At 41.8% G+C, this 23,557-nt stretch overlaps 1 protein-coding gene across 2 annotated transcripts in view; it reads right to left on the bottom strand.

Moving 5' to 3' along the window:
• The window catches only part of LOC135322438 (uncharacterized), a 137,025-nt gene that overhangs the window by 68,160 nt on the left and 45,308 nt on the right, over window positions 1-23,557 (bottom strand). For both annotated transcript variants that reach the window (XM_064491207.1, XM_064491208.1), the window contains exon 15: window positions 10,553-10,676. The gene's annotated coding sequence lies outside the window, so the exon portion shown is untranslated. The remainder of the gene's footprint in view (window positions 1-10,552; window positions 10,677-23,557) is intronic.

Raw genomic sequence — 23,557 nt, 5'->3', positions numbered from 1 at the left:
AGAAACGTAAAAACTAAACCTATAAACTTTCTAAAAGAAGACACAGTATAAATCTTTGTGGTCCTAGGATAGGCTTTGGTTTCCTAGATACAATACGAAGAGCACAAGTGATAGAAGAAAAAAGCAGATAAACTGGACTTCATCAAAGTTAAAACCTTTTTGTTACAAATTACATCATCAAGAAAGTGAAATGACAGGGGAAGGGGGTATATCAAGTGACAGAGTGCATGCTTAGCAAGAAAAATAAAATAAATCAATACATCTAATTACCTCCCCTGTAAAGAAATTGTTTTAATGCTTAAAAAAACTAAAGTGAAAGGACAATCTGCAGAATAGGAGAAAAATTTTGCCAAGCATGTATCTAAGAAGAGACTAGTATTCAGGATATATAAAAAATGCTTACAACTGAACAATACAAAGTAAATCGACCCAATGTTTAAATTTGCCAAGGATTTAAATAAATACACAAATGGCCGATAAGCACATGAAAAGAAGCTCAGCATCACTAGCCAAATCAAAATCAAAATGAGTTCTCATTTTACACCCACTAGGACGGTTTTAATCAAAACATGGACAATAACAAGTGTCATTGAGGAGGCAGAGATACCTCATTTGCGGCCAGTGGAAAGGGACAATGGTGCAGCTTCTTTGGAGAAGTCTGGTGTTTCCTCAAAAGGTTAGAGTTATATGGCTCAGCAATTCCACTCCTACATGTAGAGTCATCCCTCAGTATCCTCGGGGGGTTGGTTTCAGGAAACCCCCACCCTGGATACCATAATCCAAGGATGTTTGAGTCCCTTTACAATCAGCCATCTGGATCCATGAAGTGGAAACTACAGATATGGCGGGCCAACTGTACAGCCAACAGAATGAAAACATATTCTCACAAAAACTTGCACATCAATATTCATGGCAGTATCATTCAGAGTAGACAAAGGTTACAAACAATATCCATCCATCAATGAATGGATAAACAAAATTACCAAGAATAGGCCCACAAACTTTTGGTCATTGAATCTTTGACAAAGGAGGTGAGAACATACAATGGAGTAAAGACAGCCTCTTCAGCAAATGGTGTAGGGATAACTGGACAGCTGCATGTAAATGAATGAAGTTAGACTACTCCCTCACAGCATACACAAAAATAAATTCAAAATGGCTTAAAGACTTAAACATGTAGACAAGACACTATAAACCTCTTAGAAGAAAACATAGGCAAAATATCTGACATACATCTCAGCAATGTTCTCCTAGAGCAGTCTACTGAAGCAATAGAAATACAAGCAAAAATATACAAGTGGGATGTAATTAAACTTACAAGGTTTTGCACAGCAAAGGAAACAGTAAGCAAAACTAAAAGACAACATATGGAATGGGAGAAAATAGTTGCAATAAATGAGACTGACAAGGGCTTAATTCCCAGAATATATAACACCTTTTACACTTGATAAGAAAGAAAAACAAACAATTCAATCCAAAAATGGGCAGAAGGCCTAAAGAAGCTTTTCTCCAATGAAGACATACAAATGGCCAATAGGCACATGAAAAAATGCTCAATATCATTATCAGAGAAATGCAAATCAAAACTGCAATCAAATATCACATCTCACCAGTCAGAATAGCCATCATTCAGAAGTTCACAAACAATAAATGCTGGAGAGGCTGTGGAGAATAGGGAACCCTCCTACACTGTGGTTGCAGTTTGGTGGAGCCATTGTGGAAAACAGTACAGAGGTTCCTCAAAAGACAAAACATTGACCTCCCATATGACCCAGCAATCCCACTCCTGGGCATATATCCAGAAGGAACCGTAATTCAAAAATATACCTACACCCCAATATTCAGAGCAGCACTATTTACAATAGCAAGACATGGAAACAACCTAAATGTCCACTGACAGATGACTGGATAAAGAGGTTGTAGTATATTTGTACAATAGACTACTATTCAGCCATAAAAAAATAATAAAATAATGCCATTTGTAGAAACATGAATGGACGTGGAGAATGTCATTCTAAGTGAAGTAAGCCAGAAAGAGAAAGAAAAATACCATATGAGATCGCTCACATGTGGAATCTAAAAAAACAAACAAAAACATAAACTTATCTACAGAACAGAAACAGACACACAGACATAGAAACCAAACTATGTTTACCAGAGGGGAGAGGGTGTGGGAAGAAATAAATTGGGAGTTCAAGATTTGCAGATACTGAGTATGTGTAGAGTAAACAGCAAGTTTATACTGTATAGCACAGGAGAATATATTTAATAACTTATAGTAACTTATGTTGAAAAAGAATATGAAAATGAATACATGTATGTTCCTATATAAAAGAAGTGTTGTGCTGTACACAAGAAACTGATGCAAAATTATAAACTGACGCAACATTATAAACTGACTAGATTTCAATGAAAATATTTTTAAATAGAGAAAAAACGAAAAAAAAAAGAAAAAGGATATTATAAAACCAAAAGAATAAAGTACTGACTGAGGCTACAACATGGATGAACCTTGAAAGTTTATACTAAAATAAGCCAGACACAAAAGGGCAAACAGTGCCCTTTTAGGTGAACTGTATCTAAGCCTTTATTGTACTATTCCAGTAAATTTTCTGGAAGTTTGAACTCTCAAAATCAAAATAAAATGTATTATTCATTAAAAACCTAAAATGATTCCTCACAGGAGGGCTTTAATTATTAAATGCAGAAATGCATGTAAAGCTCCTGGAACAACACTTTGCACGTCCACACAGAGTCACTGCTGTCACTGCCACTCAGAGGGTGTTGCCAGCGCTGATGAGGGCTGCCTCCAGTTGCTCCCCTGCAGACAGGAGTGAGGGCCTGGGATCTGACAGGAAGGGTGACCGGGAACATGGGTTAAACAGAGCCACGCCCCAGACTTTGTATTACCCAACTTTCTTATACAAACTGCTCCATGCAACATAAACACGCTACAGGGATGTATCTTACGACACAGGGAATATAGCCAATGTTTTACAATAACTATAAATGGAGCATAACAATAAAAATTGTGCAACTATTGTACACCTGAAACTTATATCATATTGTAAATCAGCTATACTTTTATAAAACGTTAAAAAATAATTTTAAAATGTTATCACTTCAGTATTCAATTCGGTTTTTAAGTAACTAATAAACAGCTTAGAATGTATAAAACATTTAAGTGTGATAAGTTTGTTTACATATTTATTTACTTTCAGCCTCCTGCTAAAAGAGAAATTAAACAATTTTTAACACAGCTTAACAACCATAACAACAAAAAGACAAAAGTTAGAGTGAAAAGAAAATGGAGATTCAATACTTAAATGAAACCAGGGGGAAGTAAACTCATAAAAACGAATGCCATGAAGTCAGGGTAAGTGTTAAAGGCCGACTAGAAATTCAGCCGTAAGATTCTTGGCAGCTAAAGCAAAAAGTAAAAGATGATGGGGTGGGTGGTAGAGCTCAGTGGTAGAGCGTGTTGTTAGCGTGCACGGGGTCACGGGTTAAACCGCCAGGGCCTCCTCTAACAGATAAATACACCTAATTACCTACCCCCCCAAAAGAGCCCCAATGAAAAGAAAAAGAGAAATTTCTTTCCTAAGAAAAGCTGATGTTAAATTTAGATTAAATACTTGAAAAAAAAAAAGAAACAAAAATAGAAAAAGATGAGTGACACAAGCGATAATGCCCGAGAGATAAATCTGCGGTGGCTGCTGGCACGTCCCCATGTCCCACGTGGGAAAATCTGAAACATCCTTCTCACCACTCAGAGTCATCCTCAGCCCACCCCACCCCTCTCCCTGTTAAATGCAGGAGCACAGGCAGGGCCCGGCCTTTGCTCTCTCTGTGTCAACACAGTGAGACAGGATGGAAGGGGCCAGAGCACAGCCATTCAATGAAGGCCACAGCAATTAACATCAAAATGGTGAAGGATACAACCCCCAGTAGGCCTTGAGGTCCAGGATGAAGAGATTTTACTTCTAGCAGATCTTGAGCTTCATTATACACCCGTTGTAATAGTAACATGGTGAATAACACGCCCCAAGGCACCATGGCCATCCCAAGGCTAGCCACAAAAGGTCAAACGGTGGGAAATGGCCAACTCCCTGGGAATCCCAGCCCCTTGCCCTTAGGCTGCTCCTTCTAATTATTAGCATATAAAACAACCAAGCCCATGAAAACCAGCAACACAGCGCCACCTCGCGGTCATCACTCTCTCTCCCTCTTCGGAGAAGGCCCACACTTTGTGGAGTGTGTACCTACTTTTAATCTGAGCACCCAACCCCCACACCTCGTGGCATTTCTCCTGCCTTTCAATGTGTCTCTGTGAATAAATCTATCTTTACTCAACAGTGGCTTGCTCTTGAAACCTTTCCTGCATGAAGCCAAGGACCCACGTCTGGTGGGGCACATTCCAGGGGCTCAACCAAAGCTTGGGACACAGCCCTTCCCATGCCCCACTTATGTTTTCTTGTATCAACAGGACTGGGATGTGAAGGGAGTTCTGAGGCCCCAGCTAAGGGACAGAAGTAGCCCCCAGGACCAAAATGGCGGGCAGCCCCTCCCCCAGCAGGGGCCCTGAGGTCAGCCCGGTTCTCTGTGGTTCTCTGTTGTGCTGACTCCCCAGCCAGAGAGCGTTCTCCTAGGCCTGTCCCCACAAAACCCTTCTCTCCAAAATGCAAGCACATCATTTCACAGTCCTCTTATTCAACCAGGAAATTTTCAGCCCACTTTTTCCTTCCCTATTAAAGAATCTATCTGTCCTCCCTCCCATCCCACCACTTTTTCTTTGTGAGAACTCTGTACTCCCCATACACCATCCTGAACGCAGGTGCCTTGCTGGCTGGGACCGAGATGTTTCAGTCTCACACAGCCTGCATCCTTTCACTTTCCCCTTTCTACCTTAAAAAGCCTTTCCTGAGTCTCCCACCCCTCTGATTCTGAACTTCACAAAGTGCTGAGGTTGCATGCAGTCACTGTGTGCAAACCTCCCAGGTTTTGACTAGGTTTCCTTCACAAGATCTTCATTTAGGAGCTTCATCAAGAAGTTTAAAGAGTCTTTTCTTACATCGGAGTGGAGGAGCCTGCATAAAGTTTAAATGGCCTTGAAGAGAGAGTTAACCAGGGACAGAGAGGTCATAGGTCTTAGTCAACAGTGTCAAGAGGCAAAATGTTCTTCGAAGGCTCAGCGTGGCTTCTGAACACGGAGTCGGGAGGGAGGAGGTGCTAGGCGGTGAGTGGGATGAGTGACACTGGGTACGCTACCCCAGCTGGGGAAGTATTGGATTTTGTTCTAGTTTTCCAAAGAATTTCTTACCACCTTTTCTCTTATTGTTACATACCATTTCCTACGGATTAAGAAAATCAATGTCAGTCATTTGGGCCACTTGGTAGAAGCTACACGATGCCATTCACAGGGCTGGGATGTAACAGCCACACCAGTCTAGGTTGAAAGACCAGTGGGGGTATTTCCAAGGTAATCACGGGCATGCAGCAAACTCCCCAGCTTCAATTACCTCATCTCAAAAGTGGGGCCAATAAAACTACCAAGCAAAGTGCGTGATGATTATGGCCGACATCTGTTTACTAGGTAAGTGCCCGTGACAGCTGACACTGGATTAGGAATGAATATGATCAACGAGGCACAGTCAGCCTGGTTACATGCACCCTGCCTTCATGCCTTGGTGCAGGAGCGGAGTTTGTTTAGCTGAAATGAACGCCCCCAGAGCAGCCCCGAAGGGAAAGCTACCAGCTCTGCACGGCGAGGCGTGTTCCTTTCCTTCTCTGAGCTGATAACAGTTTACAGTCGTCTGTTTTTACATTTATCCCTTTAGTACCTGCCTCCCCTCCGGAGTTTTTGCTTAAGCAGAACAGGTCCAGGTTTGTGTTGCTGCCTGCCGGATATTCTGGGCTGGGAGACAGGCGACTCCACGTCTGGCTCTGGTGCTGAACGGAGAGGGCAGAAAGCCCAGGGGCCCATGCTGAACAGAGGCCCCTGCACCCAAAATTATGGTCTGACTTTGGGCAAATTACACCGTCTTCTTTACCCTAAGATTCTTCATCTGTTCATGAAAATAAATGCCCATGGCACGTAGAGTTTCAAGGATTAAAGGAAATCACCAAATTCACAACCTATTCAAGGGGCTACCAGTACGTCCTCAACAGGCACATGCTACCTTTACGGCTGTAACACACGCTAAGCGGGGCGGAAGGACAAAGTGAACACTGCTAAGTGCCTGTTAAGTGTTTCATGTGTGTTATAATACTGTTTAAACTTACAACAAACCCAGGAAGAAACGAATATTATAATGCATATTTCACAGATTCACCAACAGTTTAATGGAGGTTACACTCTAGTCCAAGGTCCTTTGGTGAGGAAATGGCGATTTAAACCTGAATCTGAGCCCAGGCCTGGGCTACACCTCTCTCCAATCCACCTCACCACTTGCCTATGAAATCCACCTGTCCAATACACGTTTGCACAGGTCAGCTCTTAAATGCAAAGTGTGCCACCGTTTGTCAATGTTTGTTAATTACCATAAAGTGCTCTCAGAAACCGCTACAGAAAAGACAGGTTGACCCACATCCCTGCCAACAAAGAAGAGATATTCTGCCTTGCGTTCTCCTGTAATGTGCAGAAACCCTTCCCTACACCACCAAATTCAAATGTATGCTTCCTCTATGTTTATGTTTGCACACGGCTTATTAAAGTAGAAAGTACCTGCAGTAATTCCATCTCGTTTTCTTTGCAAGTTTCCAGATTATCCACAATCAGTCTGTGAATGAAAATACTACAATGTGAATTAAAATACTACAACCATGTCAGTAAACAAAGAATGCTGAAACCAAGTCATCAAGGCTGCCGCCACCCCCCAGTGCGGACAGACCTGAAGCCCAGCCTCTACAGCCACTCACAATGCTGCCCTCTGAACAGACTGAGAATAAGAAGACAGGATAATTGCCCTAGATAGCTAGGTGCTTGTCTAAAGAATGAATCCAGTGAGGTCAAATGATACATACAAAGGCACTAAATTCTTTAACTTGAGATGCCTGGATTTCTTTAGATAACAAGCAATCTTTTATTGTTCCAACTCCCTGGTCTTTGTTGTAAAGCTCCTATATAATCCTAGATCCTCCCCTACTTCTTGGGAGCAGTCCCTCAGGCAGATTTGAAGGCTGTAATCCCGCCTCGAGTCCTCCCGCCTAATAAAGTGTAACTCTAAACTTTCAGGCTACACATTTCTTTCAGTCGACAACTCCCAGAATAGACACAACTCATCAATTCTGTAATGGAACACACTGGATCAGGAACCAAAAGCGTGTTCTAGTCCAGAAAAACTACGGGTCCCTCTTTCTTTCTGTCATTATACAATCCCACCAGAACTCATTAATTTGCTGTCTGCTCATCTGGCAACCAAACTCAGAGAAGAGTCAACTCAGCAGAGTGCTCTACTCGGGAGAACACCCCGCAGCAGCACTGCAGGCTCCTGCCCTCCCGCACGCTCTGCCGACCCCTAGTGTCCTCCGTGGAGACCAGGCCAACAGAGGTGTTCCCAACAGCTGCAAAGTCCCACAGATTAAATAAAAGCATTATATTTTCTACGATATGTTATGTATATTACCATCTCTGAAAACAGCTTTGCCAGAAGCCCAAATTTTCCACATTAATCTGCATAGGCAATTCTGGCCCCCAAGGGAAAACAAGTCTTATGACGATGCTAAGGCCTCCAAAGTCCTCTCCAGGACCATCAACCAAACTGCCTGCAGGCCTGCAGCTGCAGGCGGCTACATGTCTGTTTTTAAAGCAACCCCTTCCTGCCCTCGGGCGCTACAAAGTCCCTCTATGCCCTCCCATCTCAGGGTAAGAGCAGCCGCTGCAGAAACTTGCAGGGCAGCACTGACAGGACTGGACACAGAGGATCAGAGCTAAACTAAGCCTTCTGATGACACGAGCTTGTCACTGTGTCATTTTACAGATGAAGGTATATATAAAGAGTTGGGGTGATCTTGCTCAAAGTCACACAGCTAATAAGTGGCAAAGTCTATATCTCAGCTCCACCCTCTGGCGTGACGCTCCAGCTGGGACACCCACAGGGTTCTCTCGTGCCTGCCTGACCAGTCCTTTACTGTCACTCATAACCCACCACAGTGTCTGACCCTAGCCTGACTTTTCAGCCTCTTCTCCCTCTAGTTTCTCAGGAACAAGGCTGCTCGGGCCACTGTGTGACTTCCGGCTCCCCAAACCCTCAGTGCTCAGGGTGGTCTTGCCTGTGCAACCAGCACCCTGCTCAGAGGCTCTTTCTCCCCTGCAGGAGGATGTTTCCACTCTCCGCAGGGACACCCCCTCAGGGAAGCGCTCTTCTCCCCCTCAGCACGGCAGGTGTCCCAGGCCACATCCTGAGCTGCCCCATTAGGACTGCCTGTGCCCAGGTCTGCTAGTCAGACCAGCAGCCTCAGAGCCAGGTATTATGCCCGGGTCTCCCTGCAAACCTACTGCCCGCCTCACAGCCCCCAGCCAGTAGGTCACCTGGAAGTCACAGCAAGTGCCCCACCCAATCCCGAAATCCCTTCATTTGCCAGCACCGCTGATGACAGGTCTCCAAAGTTTGGTCAGTTTCACACAAAACAGCAGCTTCCACTGAAGCTGAGGGTTTTCACTTCTGCTCCCCATCCTTAATGGAAACGTCAAGGGAAACCAAAAGACCTTTTCTCAACCCTTTTCTGATGACACATTCCCACCCACAATACTCACATGCTCAAGAGCTTTGGGTCCACGTGATTTTGTTTCCCTTATGCTAAGTGGCTCAAAACACTGCAGGATTCTTTCTCTTTTGAGAGTATTTGTTTGTACTGAGTTTATTGACTTTAATCTCTTTTTGTCTCTCTCTTGTGTCCCTAGCAGTTGCCACTTCTTACTCCCTTCAGCAGCCTCCCTCCCATCATCTAGTCTAGGAAATCATCTGTGATGAGGGGCCCGGGGTCAGTCACAGAAGATGGAACAAAGGTACAGAGAGGCTACATAATTTGCCCGAGAAGATCAGCTTCAAGCCCCAAAACTGTGTGTCACGTCCCTCTGTTTAACACTTATGCTAAACTAGTTAACTTTTTATAGATTATGGTTATAAACAGATGAGGTATCAAAATACATAGAAGGACACACATCAACTCTAAGATGTTTATTAACTCCACTATTTTGTTTCTATTTATTTTATTTCTATTAAAAAATATTAGGAACCTCTGCAGTCAATATAACAAAATGTTAATGGGTGTTAAATCCAGAATATAGAGGCGTAAGTGTATCATTACTCATAAGTATTTGTATGCTCACAAGACAAAATGACTTGAACGTCTCTCTCCCCTCCCCCTACTCGCTACTGGCTCTCACCTGAGCTCCCAGACCACACATTTATCAGCCTTTCACTTTATCCACAGCTGAACTCATCAGGGTTCCCCCAAAGCTCCCTCTGCAGCTTTCCCTCCTCAGAGCACAGCAGGACCATCATTTACCTCATTAATCCACCCAGAAACCTGGGCCTTACTCCATCCTACCTTCACAGACATCATTCATCCTTTCCTTTTTACCATCTAAACATGCCTAAAATCTGTTCATTTTTTCCCGGTGACTGTCCCACTGACTGTCCCACCGCTCAGGTAGAAGCCACCAACACTGCCCACCTGGACTCACGAGTCTCCCAAGTGGCCTTCCAGCTGCTCTCCCCTACTTGAGACAAATTGGATTTTGTCACTCCCGTTCTTTTATGACTCTTTTCAAACCTAGTGTTCTTAGAAGAAACTCCAAGTTCTTCACATGGTGAAGGTGTTTGCCATGAAACTGTCAGCTCAGGGAGGGCAGGACCCCCCTCCTCCTTGGCCCTCCTCTTTCCCTAAGCCCCGCCCTCTCCCTCGGCCCCGCCCTCTGGCACAGCACTGGCTCAGGAGGACCTGCTGAGCTACACCAGCCTGTATTCTAACCCTGGTGTTCAATTCTTAGCAAATTGCTTCACTTATCCATACAAATCCAAGGTAGATTAGAAAGATTTTAGATGTTGAGCTAGACTATTGATTTGGGGATTTTGCACTAGCAACCTGCAATTACATGTTCTAATGATTCTGTCTTCTTAAAACCACACCCAGATTTAAGGAGTTATTTGTGGAATGTCTTCGGAGTAAAAGGGACTGTACTTTTACAGACTTTATGTTGTATAACATGAACAACCCGGACAGGGTCACAAATGGAACTGCCTCACAAGTGACAGAAGACAGGTGAGAGGCACAAAGCAACAGGTCGCAAAGACGGTAAGAGCAAATTTGTTTTGCCAACCCCGCAAAAATGCCTGAAAGGACCAAAAATTCTGAATTTTGAAAGTAAAAGATTATCATATAGTGAAATAAAATAAATAATCCTCTTCATCAGGGTTTCAAGATCTGACTCCAGATTTTTTAGCAGGCCATACTGAATCCTAGCACAGAAAAATCAGATGGACTAGTGGTGAGTAAGTTCCAGGAAAACTGCAGTAATTCCTCCACTTGTGTAAGGACATACACTCACCTGCCGAAGGTGAATGTAGACTGCATTCTGGAGAAATTCGGAAGCTTCCAGGCTCCGCTTCTGGATGCCGAGGACACGGACAGCTTGGAAACATGCTTCTAACTCAGTGACCGGAATTCTTACACTGCAGGGGGAAAAGGAGGCCCTCAGTCGATAGCAGAGATGTTCCTGTCGTGTATCACAGGCCGTGCCTCAGGGACTCAGTGCCCTGCAGCAGCCCGGCCCCAGGCGAGGACCCGAAGCGTGGCCCACCGAAGCAGGAGGTGAACTGTGCTTGAGAAAGCCCATCCCCGATGGGGGCAAGAGTGGCTGGTGGGGTTGAGTGAACATAAAAATGCCCACAGAAATATGCCTGCATTCATTCAAGTGATACAAGCAACAGTAGCAGGCTATTTAACAAAATTTCAAATTTCAGTGTAAATTTTGCCATTCCTTTCCGCTTGTCCCCTGCACTCTGAAACAGGCTTAGGCTCTCTCACACCTGCAGCTCTGAAGCAATAGTTGTGAAGTCATTTTACTTTGCTGCAAGTGTCCTCGGTCCCCTTGTAACTGTGTCTGTCCTCTCTTAACACAGTCGGATATCTTCCTGGATCTCTACCTGAGTTCCTTTCTCCTCCTCCTCAGATCCTGAGATAAAGGACAAGTGAAGGCACATGACCAGAAAAGGCACTGTGGACTTGACTGAAATCCACAGTGACCCCCTAGGTGAGTGCTGCCCACCCCTTACATTCGATTTTCAAGGTTCTGCACAGGGTGACATCCAGCCCAGAGAGGTGTCCCAGGCCCATTGGAAGCTACGTGGCTTGGGGACAGGTGCAGGAGCTGGTTCCGTGGTCAGGCCCCTCCCCACCTCTGCTCCCCTCTCTCCCGAGGCCCCGCTGCCAAGCACTCAGGCTCCGTGATCTGATGTCCTTCTCTTCTACTCTACTCCAAACACTTTTCCTTTTCCTTTTTTCCCTAATTATCCCCAGCTGGAGTGATTTTTCAATCGCAGTATCTGAAAAAATTTCCTGCAGCCGAAAATGAGGTCTCAAGAAGTCAAAGCACATATGCTACTTCCTGAAGAGTGCCGCTGGCTAGGGGGACCCTCACCAACACTCACGTGGCATCAGACATGTTTCAGGGTCGGCCACCCCCAACAAGAGTGTGCTGTGACCCCTATGCCCGCACAGCATCTCTGCTCACAAAAATATAGTTGGCCCACTTATCGGTTATTAAGAAGCAAAAATACAAAATTGCTCATGTTTCTTACTAAAATTATCTATGAAGCAGAAAAGGGAATTGTAATAGAAAAGAACAATTTTGACCCCATGTTAGGTCTGTTCCTTTGGCTTTAACCCTGTGCCCTGTTTTCTAGGCTCAGACTTCCTAGCTCTGCACCATTTGTAAAAGAAAGTTGCCTTTAGACTGAAATATCCAGGACAGCCTCTTCTCCTGGCCGTGATCTTGAAGGATGCTAATTCATCTGCACTTATGTAGAGATGGCAAGTTGCAAAATAGAGAATAACCTTTGTTTTTTTTTTTTTTTTTGATTTTTCACAGGGGCAACATGATTTGATCCGCATGGACAGCTGCAAGAACAGCGGATTCAAAGGACAAGCAATTCATACAGCAAGAAGTTTCCAACAACCAATCAAAACCCCGCCCCTTTTTAGTATAAAAGAAGACTCAATTCTGACTTGTGGAAGATGATTCTCCAGGACATCAGTCTGCCATCTTCTGGATCTGCCAGCTTTGCAAATAAAGTCACTATTCCTTGCTCCAACACCTCATCTCCCGGTTTATTGGCCTGTCATTTGGTGAGCAGAAAGAGTTTGGACTCGGTAACAAAATGACTGCATTGGAGGTAGTATGTCTCCATTGTTTCCTCGTTTCCAATAAGTAACATGCACATTACTTATGATCTAGTGCAAATAATTCATCAAAGACAACCACAAAAAGAAACTATACTCACCCAGCTATCAACACTGAACACAAAACCTGTCAATTTTATATGCTGTTTAAGAACACAACCGAAAAACCTAACATAGGGAGTTGATTCCACGGAAATAAAATTATTTCTACTCCTTCAAAACTTTTTCTTTTCTTTTCTATTTTATTTTGTTTTGCTTATTGAAAAGAAAATAAAAGTCAGATAATTTTATTTCACGTATTTTTGTTATAGCTACATACTTTAAATACTACAGAGACTTAAATTGCAATAAAAAATTGTTCATATATTAGTATAAAGATATATACACAATCAATGGGGATTAGGAATGGAGTGGACATTTACTAAAATTCCACTGCAATCCAGTCTTTTACAAGCATATCCTGGAATATAAGCTCTATTATCCAGGGGTCCTCACCCACATTCTCACTGCTGAGTCCCTTAGTAATGAACTAATAAGGCACCAGCATAGAACCATGTGATCTGTATTTTAGGAATAAATGAAGGAATTGATTCATTCAATTCTAAAACAAAAACCCTAAAATAAATACTGAACTTATTTACAGATAAAGAAAATTGGTCCCTCAAAAAGTAAAGTTACTTCCTCAAGGTCACAAAGCTAATAAATGTTAAAGGCAAGATTTGAACTAATCTGCCTGATTCTAAAAACTAAGGTGGAAATCCCATTAGACTGGGGAGGGTCCAGCTGCGCAGCCTATCACCCTATATTTGTTCAGATCTAGCCTTAGACAGCCTGAGACAGCACTCCATTCCTATGGAACTCGAGGGCAAACGATAACATTAAGGATTTTATATCCAGCAATTTCTTAGGTCTCATGTATATAAAGTGTCAGCAGGTCAGCAGAAAATCTCTGGGAACCATTAGTGGGTCCAGACCTTTTTGCTGATTAGAAACTCAATCTATCAGGACATAGTGACCTTCCCATGAGAGGCCACATGGACATAAACTAAAGGCAGCTGAACAATGAAAACTAGCAAGACCCTGGAACTCAAGCAAGAAGGATCCCTGCCATCCCCCACCCAGTTGCCTCTTCATCCACGTGGACACGAAGACAGAAGACCCGGGTTCTTGTCCAAGTTACACTATCATGGATTCTCACCCATAAAAAGTTACAACTCTATGCTGTCATAAGTCCTTTCCAACTCAAATATGATGACACCAATATCTCAGCAGAATATCTATGTCTCCACTTCCCCTCTTCTAATAGGAGAATATTTCTATGGACACAAAGCAGAAATCCAATTTAAAAAACCATGCACGAAGCCAGGTGAATTTCTGCTTAAGAGACTTTCCTCTCACGCTCAGTGAATGAAAACTCAGAAAAAGTGGTCCTTCTCCTTCATCAAACGGGAGGCATCCTGATTGTGTGTGTGTGTGTGTGTGTGTGTGTGTGTGTGTGTGTGTGTATAAATCAAATATAATCGTCTGGGATGTGTACAGATTTTTTTTAATGTCACTGTAATTTCATGGGGATGAGCCAACATTTAAAGTAATTTGAATCTAGTGTTCTCAGACAGTCTCAGTCTCTTTTGGTGGAGGAGGAGAAAGGGGAGAGTAAAGGAGGAAAGAGGTAAATGAAACAAAGAAGTAAGAATACTGCTAGGGAAAGGCAAGACGTTAATTTTGTTCCTCATTGCATCACAACAAATTAGGGACTGGCTTTCCCCCGATGTCTTATCGAGCACTGAGTTGCAGAAGAAGAGGCGACAACCCATTTCTCACTGAGATTGTGGCTGTACGTGGCATCTTATAGACACAAATCATTTACACTGATCAAACACTCTAGCAGCAGGCCGTAATTCTCCTGTTTTGAGAGACAAGAAAACAGGAGTTCAAAGAGGATGTATAACTTGACAAAAGTCAGAGGACCAGTAAACTAAAGAGGATGAATTCAAACTCAGATCTGAATGCAGAGTCTGCTCTTCCCACTCCCAGGACTGGAAAATCCTTAACACACAGGCTCCCCAGCTCCCCTGCAGTGTTCCTGGCGCCAAGCATTTCCCATGGTAATGTTAGCCAGTTCTCACAGACACAGCGCTCTGTGCAGCCAATGACCTCCATCGGACCTTGATCATCTACCTGCCACGCCCACCAGGCTTCACCATACAGGCAGGAAAGCTGGCTTTCAAGTGCATACAAAGCCACCCCCGGTCTAACCTGGGCTCTTCTGCGGCTTCTCCAGCCTAAAGGCAGCCATGAAACTGCTCACAGTCTGTACATGAGCCACACTACCTCTCTCCATCTGTCTCCCCACCTATACTACTACTTAGCTATGACCATTTTGAGAATCTTGGAAACAAATTTTTAAAAACAGAAAAGAAAGGATTCTGGAACAAGTGCTTAATACTTACAATTTTAAATGACAAGTTACAAATTGAGTATTGACAAACCGAATCTTCCTTTCTAAATGTCAGTTTTAAGCATTTAAATATATAATAGCAAAAAATTCTCACAAAATTAACAAAAACATAAACAATAAACTGGAATAAATTCAAAAATAATGCCCATGTTCTAAATGGAGAAACTTCAGGACTATACTGAGTGTTAAAGTAAGAGGTATGAATGTAGAGACATAAACATATTGCATGGAGGAAAGCAGTTTTGTAAAGATGTAAGTTCTCCTAAGAATAGTTCAAAACTTACTAAAAACTCCCATGAAAATTCCAATCTGATTTTTTTTAACTTGAACAAAATATTTTGGAACTCTTCAGGAATAATAAAGTCATAATACTAGACAAGAAAATTTGGGATGGAAGAAAAGAATCAAAAAAAAATCAGACTGCCAGTGATTAAATAAATTTTTACAATATGTAAAATATGGTGCTGGAGTAAGGAAGGGAGATTGACAGAAAGGAACCATGAGTTCAAAAAGAGACTCTAGTGTATGTAATTATTTTGTACAGGTGGGATTTCAAATCAAAGAGAAAAGTATGAATTCAATAATTGTCCTGGGACAATCAGAATCACCTAGAAAGAATAAATTCTATTCCTGTCATAATGACCACAAGATAAATTGCACATAGTGATGTAAATATTAAAAAGTACTAATAACAGCAAATACAACCCTTTGCTCTTATTAACTCAACTTCTCCTCACTATAACAAGTACTATTACAATCACCACCTTAGAGATTAAAAAAACCTACAGAAGAGATTTATTCCATTATAAGGAAGTATTTCTAAGAATGTCAAAGACAAAACCCATAAGGAAGACATTTACTATCTTAAGAGTAGTTTGAGCCACAACAAGAATAAAAAACTTTCTGAACAAAATGAAAGGAAAGAAATGACAAGAAAAAGCTCTGTGATACATGTTGATGAAGTCACGAAGTAAATTTTCATAACATACAAAGAGCTGTCACAAAGCAACAAGAAGCTCCCTCACTTAAATGTTTGCAAAGGACAAAATGAATCATTCATTTTAAAAAATTCAAAAGGCTAATGAGTGAAAAAGCTCAAAACTTCACTGGTCATCAAATGCAAACAAAAACAATGAAAAAGCACTTTTGCTTATCATATTGGCGAATATTTTTAAGATATTCTAGTTAGTGTCCATCTGTGGGAGAACAAATCATAAGCGACTTTTTCAGAGGATGACATATCAATGGATATGTAAACTCTGAAAAACGTACATACACACTGACTCAACTCCACTTCCAGGAATCGTTTCCTTTAGAAAAAAAACAATCAGTCCAAACAGATGTATCCATCAGGGCATTTACACAGCACTGTTTACAAAGGTGGGAAGAAAAACTGAAGTGAAATCATATCCAGCGATAGAGAATTGGTTACATAAGTAATTGTGCATTTTTTCATTCCCCAATGGAGAAGGAATTTCTAGAGTCACTTGAAAGGAGTCTGTGATGAATGTAAGTGTCACATCCAGGGACTAAATTTCCAGAAGCCTTAACTAAAGGAATATACATACAAGATCACAGGAATGTCTGTACAAGAATGATGCAAGTCAAACATTCTTTCTGACAGTGGAAAGTGGAGAAAACTTAACTGTCCACCATTAAGACAATGTTACGGTAAATCAAGGCGAGCTGCGGGCGCTGAGGGAGCCGGCGTTTCGCCGTGGTCCAGGGCCTTGTCCACAGCACTCTCCCACCAAATGTGTCCGTGGACAAGAGACGACACCCGCACATCAGGAGACCCCTCCAATCTATCTGAAAGGACCGGGTGAGTCTGGAGTGGGAGGACGTCTATGATATACCCCTGAGTGAATAAAGCGAGCTGCAGAAATACATATAGTATGGTCTCATTTTTAAATAAATCATATATACACACACCTATACATTGATTTCTCATATGTGTATATATATGTATCTCATATGCATAAAGGTCATGAAATATATATACCAAATTTTCCACAGCTTTTACTCTCAGGAAATAATGGGAAGGGAGTTAGGGGCCTTCCTGTACCACCACAGTTCTCTTTTCAGTATTTCAGTTAAGTATACTTGGAATTTAAAAGTTTATTTAAGTCCGAAGTAAAATGGACGATGCATTCCTTAAGACAGAATGCTACACTGGTCATTAAAAATCATGCCAGGGGAGATAGAATATTGTAGAAAAACATGTAATAAGCCGAATGGAAAATGGAGATCTCCGCATAGTAAACAGGGACAGAGTGCTCACTGGTTTTTATGACAGAGCTGATACACACTGATGAAAAGAACAGAAAATAAATGTTAAATTGTTAATTATTATCTCTGAGTAGCGGGACCAGGATAGAATATTTTGCCCCTTTTTTCAGACTTATTATATTAAATGCAAATTATTTTTCATCTGAAAAAAGCATTTTTAGGCGTGTAGTACCACGCATTGTGGAATAATACATGAATACTTACAGAAACAAGTAACTAGGAGACACCGCAGCAGCGCTACACAATGTAGAACGGGCGATCCTGATTAACATGGTGCAGTTACATAAGGACCCACAAAGTGAGAGCACCTGCTGTAACAGGGCGTGGCCCCCTTCTATTTGTCAGTTGTGTCTTCAGGTCTGAGGCAGTTCTGAGCACGGCCAGTGTCAGTGCTGGTGTCTGGATGGATGCTACTGGAGGTGAGGGCACCTGCAAGCAGAGAGGAAGAACAGAAACCATCCTCTGCCTTTTCTGTCTTGTTTCTTTGTTACTTTAAAAGAGAGGAATAAATAAGATAAACTGTGTATCTTCCCTACAGAAATTTCAGTAATGAAACCGTTTTTAAAGTCTTCACAGCTTATATTCTGCCTATAACTGTCTTTTCAAAAAAGCATCATATTTATTAAATGTGAATTGACTCAGTTAATTAACTCCCTGTTGAAACATTCTAGTAAAGAACATGAAATGCCGTATGTAAAAGAACCACACCTGCAGTGACTAGCACAGCTGTCTTGACGGCAGTGCATTCAGCCCGCACCATCCTGTGGTCCTGAGCTCCTGATGCTGGTAAGAGAGCACGCTGCCGCCTCAGATGGAGAGATACTGTGAAAGAGTTTGAACTCTACAATACTGACAAAACATAACTGACAAATCCCAGGCTCCTTTGAGGCTGTCATTTTCTGTTTCTGGCCAACCCCCGTCAATGAGCAGAACCACCCCATTCCCGAGCCATGGGACTCACGTGGGAAACAGTTTTGGAGAAATTTCCAGGTATAGAATGTAACAAACTATACATAGATCTCTGAAAAAAGAAAAGATGCAATATTCTGATTTTGGAAGAAACTCAAAATATTCTCCTAAGCCTTAGTAGCTGGAAAGGCTGGGCATCTCCTAAGCCACTTATTTATTTCTCAGCCAGTGAGCATCTCCCACAAACCCTGTTTCCCTGTGTCTGCTGGGAGCCTCAGGCACACTGTTGCTGTCAATCTTATAAGTCACAGGGCAGACGCGTGTCTCTCATGCCTGCAACCCTCACACAGGCTTGCCTCCTAGCCTCACTGTCTGAACTTGGCCCCATTTTCTCACCTGTTTATTTGGTATCTGTTCTTCTGTAAGCTGCCTGAAATGCTTTTTGGAACATGTCAGAAGATTCAGTGGGTAGATAAATGGACAGATGGACAGGTGAGAGATGGGCAGACAGACAGAGAGACTCCAAGAAAAGGGGAACAAAGAAAATTTCCTATGCAGAACCCTCTTCTAGTCAGGGAAGAAAACCACCACGGAGAAGTGTGAAGAGGCAGGTGGCTTAGGACTGTTTCCTGGATTCCATGAAAAGTCACACCAAGAGATGAGAGGGTAGAACTATAAATAATAAAAGAAAAAAGCATGCATGCTTGAAAAATATATCTACAATATGTACTTTCTAAAGAATAGATTCAAATCAGCACGGCCCAATAACACAATCCTTGGGTATTTACAGAAGTGAGAATCCCATCTCCAAACCACAAGGCATCCCTTCGGAGCACTAAGAGTCTACACGGGACGGTCATAAAGCTGTCACCGCAAAAGCTATGCTATCCTGCCCTTACGAGGAATGAGCAGCTGTGCTCGGGCTGCCCACGCGCGCCATTTACACCCCACAGCACCTCTAAGGGGGAGGGACGCCTAGCAAGCCCGTCTTTGCAGGACAGCAAACAAGTCCGGGAGAAGCTAAGCTGACCTAACATTTCTCCATCTCTCAGGACTGGTCACTCCAGAGCAGGACTCGAACTCGGACCCACGTGTGTAATCACGTTACTACCGTGATTTGCGTGCTTTTTGTGTGTATAATACATTTGTTTCTGGCATGAAAGGATATTTAATAAATGATCGGTTGTCCTGTCTATCTCATTAGCTCACAATCAATGTTTATAGTGTTGAATTGTACTCTTTTTCCCTGGAGAAAGGAATGGAACGAGCGGGTGTTAGAATGAGGTGGGGCTCCATTCTTTATCTGGTACCTCATCTCATCCAAGTCCCCAACCAGGGAGAAGGAGCAAATGTTCTCTTCATCTTTTAAAGAGAGGGCTCCACTGATGGTGACTTTACTCCAAAACCAAGTCTGGGGAAAGGGCACATTCAGCAACCAGAGCAGTATCACCTGTAGGAAGGCGAAAACAGCTCACGGGAGGGCTCAGGGGGTCAGCCTGATTTAATTTCAATCGATAAAACAGTAACACACTCTAAAAATACTAGCATGCAATCGATTGGCTCTTTCTTGACATCTAGCAATTTTCCACAGCCCACATGTAAAATGATCGTGAACCAGTTAAAGGTAGTGTCTACAGACAAGAAAAATCAATGCCACAGGTAGACTGAAACCCAGGCTGGAGGAAAGGAAGAGAAAGGGCATAGTAAAGAAGTGGGGAAAGGCTGGGGAAATAAAATCATCACAAGGACTCTCAAGCATCATCCAACAATCATACAATCATTCAAGAGAGAGAGAGAGTTACTGAGGTCCTATTCTGTGCAAGATTGTAGAGCGGGTGAAGCAAGAGCGCAGTGACCATTGTGGCAGCAAGTGGCGGGGCTCAAATACACTTCTGATTCTGGTACCTTGCACACTTGTCCTCAGTATAAAGGCAAAAAACAAAAAGTAAAATAAAACTCTGTAAACTCAAAGCATTGTTGAAAAAAAAATTAAAGAAGACCTAAATAACTGGACAGACACACCACGCATATTCCTGGATCAGAAGTCAGAGCTCTTGGAATGGCAGTGCTCCTCAAAGCGATCCGTATATTCAACATGGTCTCGATCACAATCCCAGCGGGCGCCTCTGCAGAAACTGACGAGCTGCTGCTACAATTCATATGGGAATTCAAGGGTCTCAGTAACCAAATCGTACTTTAAAAAGAAGAACAATTTAAGAGGACTTGTAATTCTCAATTTCAATCCTTACAACTGTATCTCCAGGTGAGATTAGAGGCCATTGTGAAGTTATTACTGTGTTTATCCTTATTTTCTAAATTCTCTACAATGAATATAACTGTTACAATAAAAATAATAAAAAGTAATGTTTCTTTTAAAATATACACACCGATTAACTCATTGGGAAAAAAATATTTTAACTATAAAGAGGTAAACAAATATCTAGTGAAAAAGGACTACTTAAAAACAAGAGTGTATTTACATTTTTCATTAATTGAAAACTGAAAAGCACAAACACATCAAGTTTCTAGGGAGACCGATGCAACAAATTAAGTTATTTTCAAAAATTCTAATTGAACAATGAAAACTCAAGAAAGGGAAAATTGTGATTGACACCCAAGTGCAAACACATGGAAAGCAAAGGCCTAGAAATCACAGTTCCTTTAACTCTGATACTAACACAATAGAAGAGGAAATTCCTCACTAAGGGGACAGTGGAATCCCATGCATAAGACAGCATACACAGTACAAACTGCACTAGAATCTGAGGTGATTTTCTTAGAAGAATTGCAAAGTTACAACATTGCTGAAAAACTATAAAAACACTGACAGACAGATTAAAACACACAGTCATATATATTATATAGAAACATATGAAGTCTACTCCCATGTTGCATAGAAACACAAACATATTTGTTCATTTATGGGCACTGAATATTTTATCCCAGGTAGAATATTTCAACTAAAACAAATAATCAATAATACACTCCTCTTGTCAAATCTACTTGATAAGTTACTCTGCTATGTAACCATAATTTGTCTAAGATAGATCTAAAATTAGTGAAAAAGATCTTTGTATGGTTTCTTGAACTCTTCTCAAATTTCCAAACTTAATTTTAAAATAGATCTGAGCAGTATTTCTATATTAACTTTTCCCCCGTGAAATGAACAACACAGTCTGTTGTCAAAATTCTGTCCTTAGAATGATTCACAAGCACCGTATCCTAACAAAACTGCTGGACAGCAAGGCACTATCCAGACACTGTGACCAAACAAATGAAACACAAGGAAGACAGTGACCCTATTCTGGAGGGCTTACCGTATGTTTCAACACCAGGTATTTATTTGATTGGTTTGATTGGTTAGCAAAATAAAATCAATCAAGTACTTTCTTCTTTAAGCATTCTGTAAGTCATGACTCTGTTGTTAGTGTCATGAGAAGGAAAGACTAAAGCAAGACTTCATTAGGTCAACTAGCAACAGCCATCACTGTGGAGTGAGTAATATAGAAGTTAACTGATAGCAATGCTTCTGCCTACAAGAGACCTAAAATAAACCTACACTGATCTCTTTAAGGAAATGAGGAGATGAGGCCCCAATGAGAAAAACAAAAACTAACAAGAAATCAAAAAAGTAAAGGCTTTTTCATTAACGGTTCCAGGAAGGAGTGGAGCATGGTGGTGAGGATCACAGATACTTGGGACAAACATGAGGGTCTGAATTCCAACAGCACTGTGTAGCTTTGACAGTGATAAGTCAGTGAAATTTTCTGAATCTCAGTCTCCTATCCATAGACTGGGGACAACAACAGCACCCGTCTCCTAGAACGGTCCTAATAATTAAGTTATTTTATATATAAAAGGTTAAATAAAATACCTCAGATATTAAATATTACCACAAAAGCACAAGGAAAAAAGAAAACAGAGATAAATTGGAGTTCATCAAAATTAAAAACTTTGCTTCAAATGACACCATACAGAAAGTGAAAAAACAACACACAGGAGAAAATTTTTTCAAATCATTTATCTGATAAGGAATTTGTATCTATAAAAAAAAAAAAGGACCTCCTACAACTCAACAATAAAAAGGCAACTCAATTAAAAAATGAATAGAGGATCTGAAAAATATTTTTCAAGGAAAATATACAAATGGCCAATAAGCACGAAGAAACGATGTTCAATATCATTAGCTGTAAGGGAAATCAAGTCAAAACCACTAGGAGAAACCGCTTCACACTCACTACAATAGGTTATAATCAAAAAAAGAGTAACAAGCACTAATGAGGACACAGAAGATGCAGAGGTCGCAGCCGTTGCTGATGAGGATGTAACACAGCCTGGCCACTTTGGAAAAACGCCTGGCAGGTCCTTAGAGAGTTGAACATTTGGTTTCTGAATGACCAGGCAATTTTGCTACCTGAGCACACACGTAAGAGAACTGAAAACAAATGTTCATATAAAAACTCCTACAGGAATATTCACGGCGCCATTACTCATCACAGCCAAAAAGCAGAAACAACACAAATGTCTATCACGTGATGAATGGGTAAACAGAGGGGCCCAGCCATACAGTGGAATATTATTCAGCAATAGCAAGGCATAGAGTACTGACCCAGGCCACAACTTGGACAAATATTGAAAACGTTACTCAGTGTGAAAGAAGTCAGTCACAATAGATGGTTCCACTTACATGAAGTAACTAGATTTACATGAAATTTCCAGCACAGGCAAATCCACAGAGAGAGAAAAGTGGCTTTCTGGGGCTGTGGGAGGATGGGGAAGATGGGAATGTCTGCATATGCGTAAGGGGCTTCCTGTTGGGGGTATGAAAATTTTCTAAGATTGACTGGGATGAACAATTCTGGGCATAGAGTAAAAACCGCCGTACATTTTAAGGGGTGAATTGTTATTAAAACTGGTAAGAACAAAAGCACCTCCAGCCAGTTACCTTCCCATAGTAAATGCAAATTGCTAAATTTTATTACAGGAAGAAGAAACTGCCCTCAGCATGAAAGCAGGAGTTCAGCAAATGTGAGTTAACCGAAATTGGACAAGAGCATTTCACTTGAAACAGTTGATGAGTGTACACAAATTATTAAGACATGACAAGGAAAATCAGTTTGACATCACGAAGAAGCATTCTGCTTCAAATGCAGATCAAGGATTCGGCAAGCCCAGCTGCTACAAATGACCAGAGAAGTAACCTGGTTCTTTAAACAAGTGCCAGAGCCAACAAGGAAATAATGGTGAGGAAAGCAGGCGGCCGAAAATCTGGAACAGTTTCCTACAAATACTTTCTCCACTGAAAATTCAAAAACAAAATGAAAGTGATGTGATGTTGTGTTGACCTCACGTGAATGGGCTTCCTTCGGTGCTCGACAGTTTTGTAACCCCGAATGAGAGACTCAGGGGAATCATCATGGCTCCTGGGAGTCACCAAATGACTGCCCACCAGCTCGCTGACCAACATCACATCTGCCAGGGTTGAATTGCAGAGAA

The sequence above is a fragment of the Camelus dromedarius genome, chromosome 11 (assembly GCF_036321535.1).
Source record: "Camelus dromedarius isolate mCamDro1 chromosome 11, mCamDro1.pat, whole genome shotgun sequence".
In the NCBI taxonomy this organism is placed as follows: domain Eukaryota; kingdom Metazoa; phylum Chordata; class Mammalia; order Artiodactyla; family Camelidae; genus Camelus; species Camelus dromedarius.
This window is presented reverse-complemented; position numbering and strand designations above follow the sequence as displayed.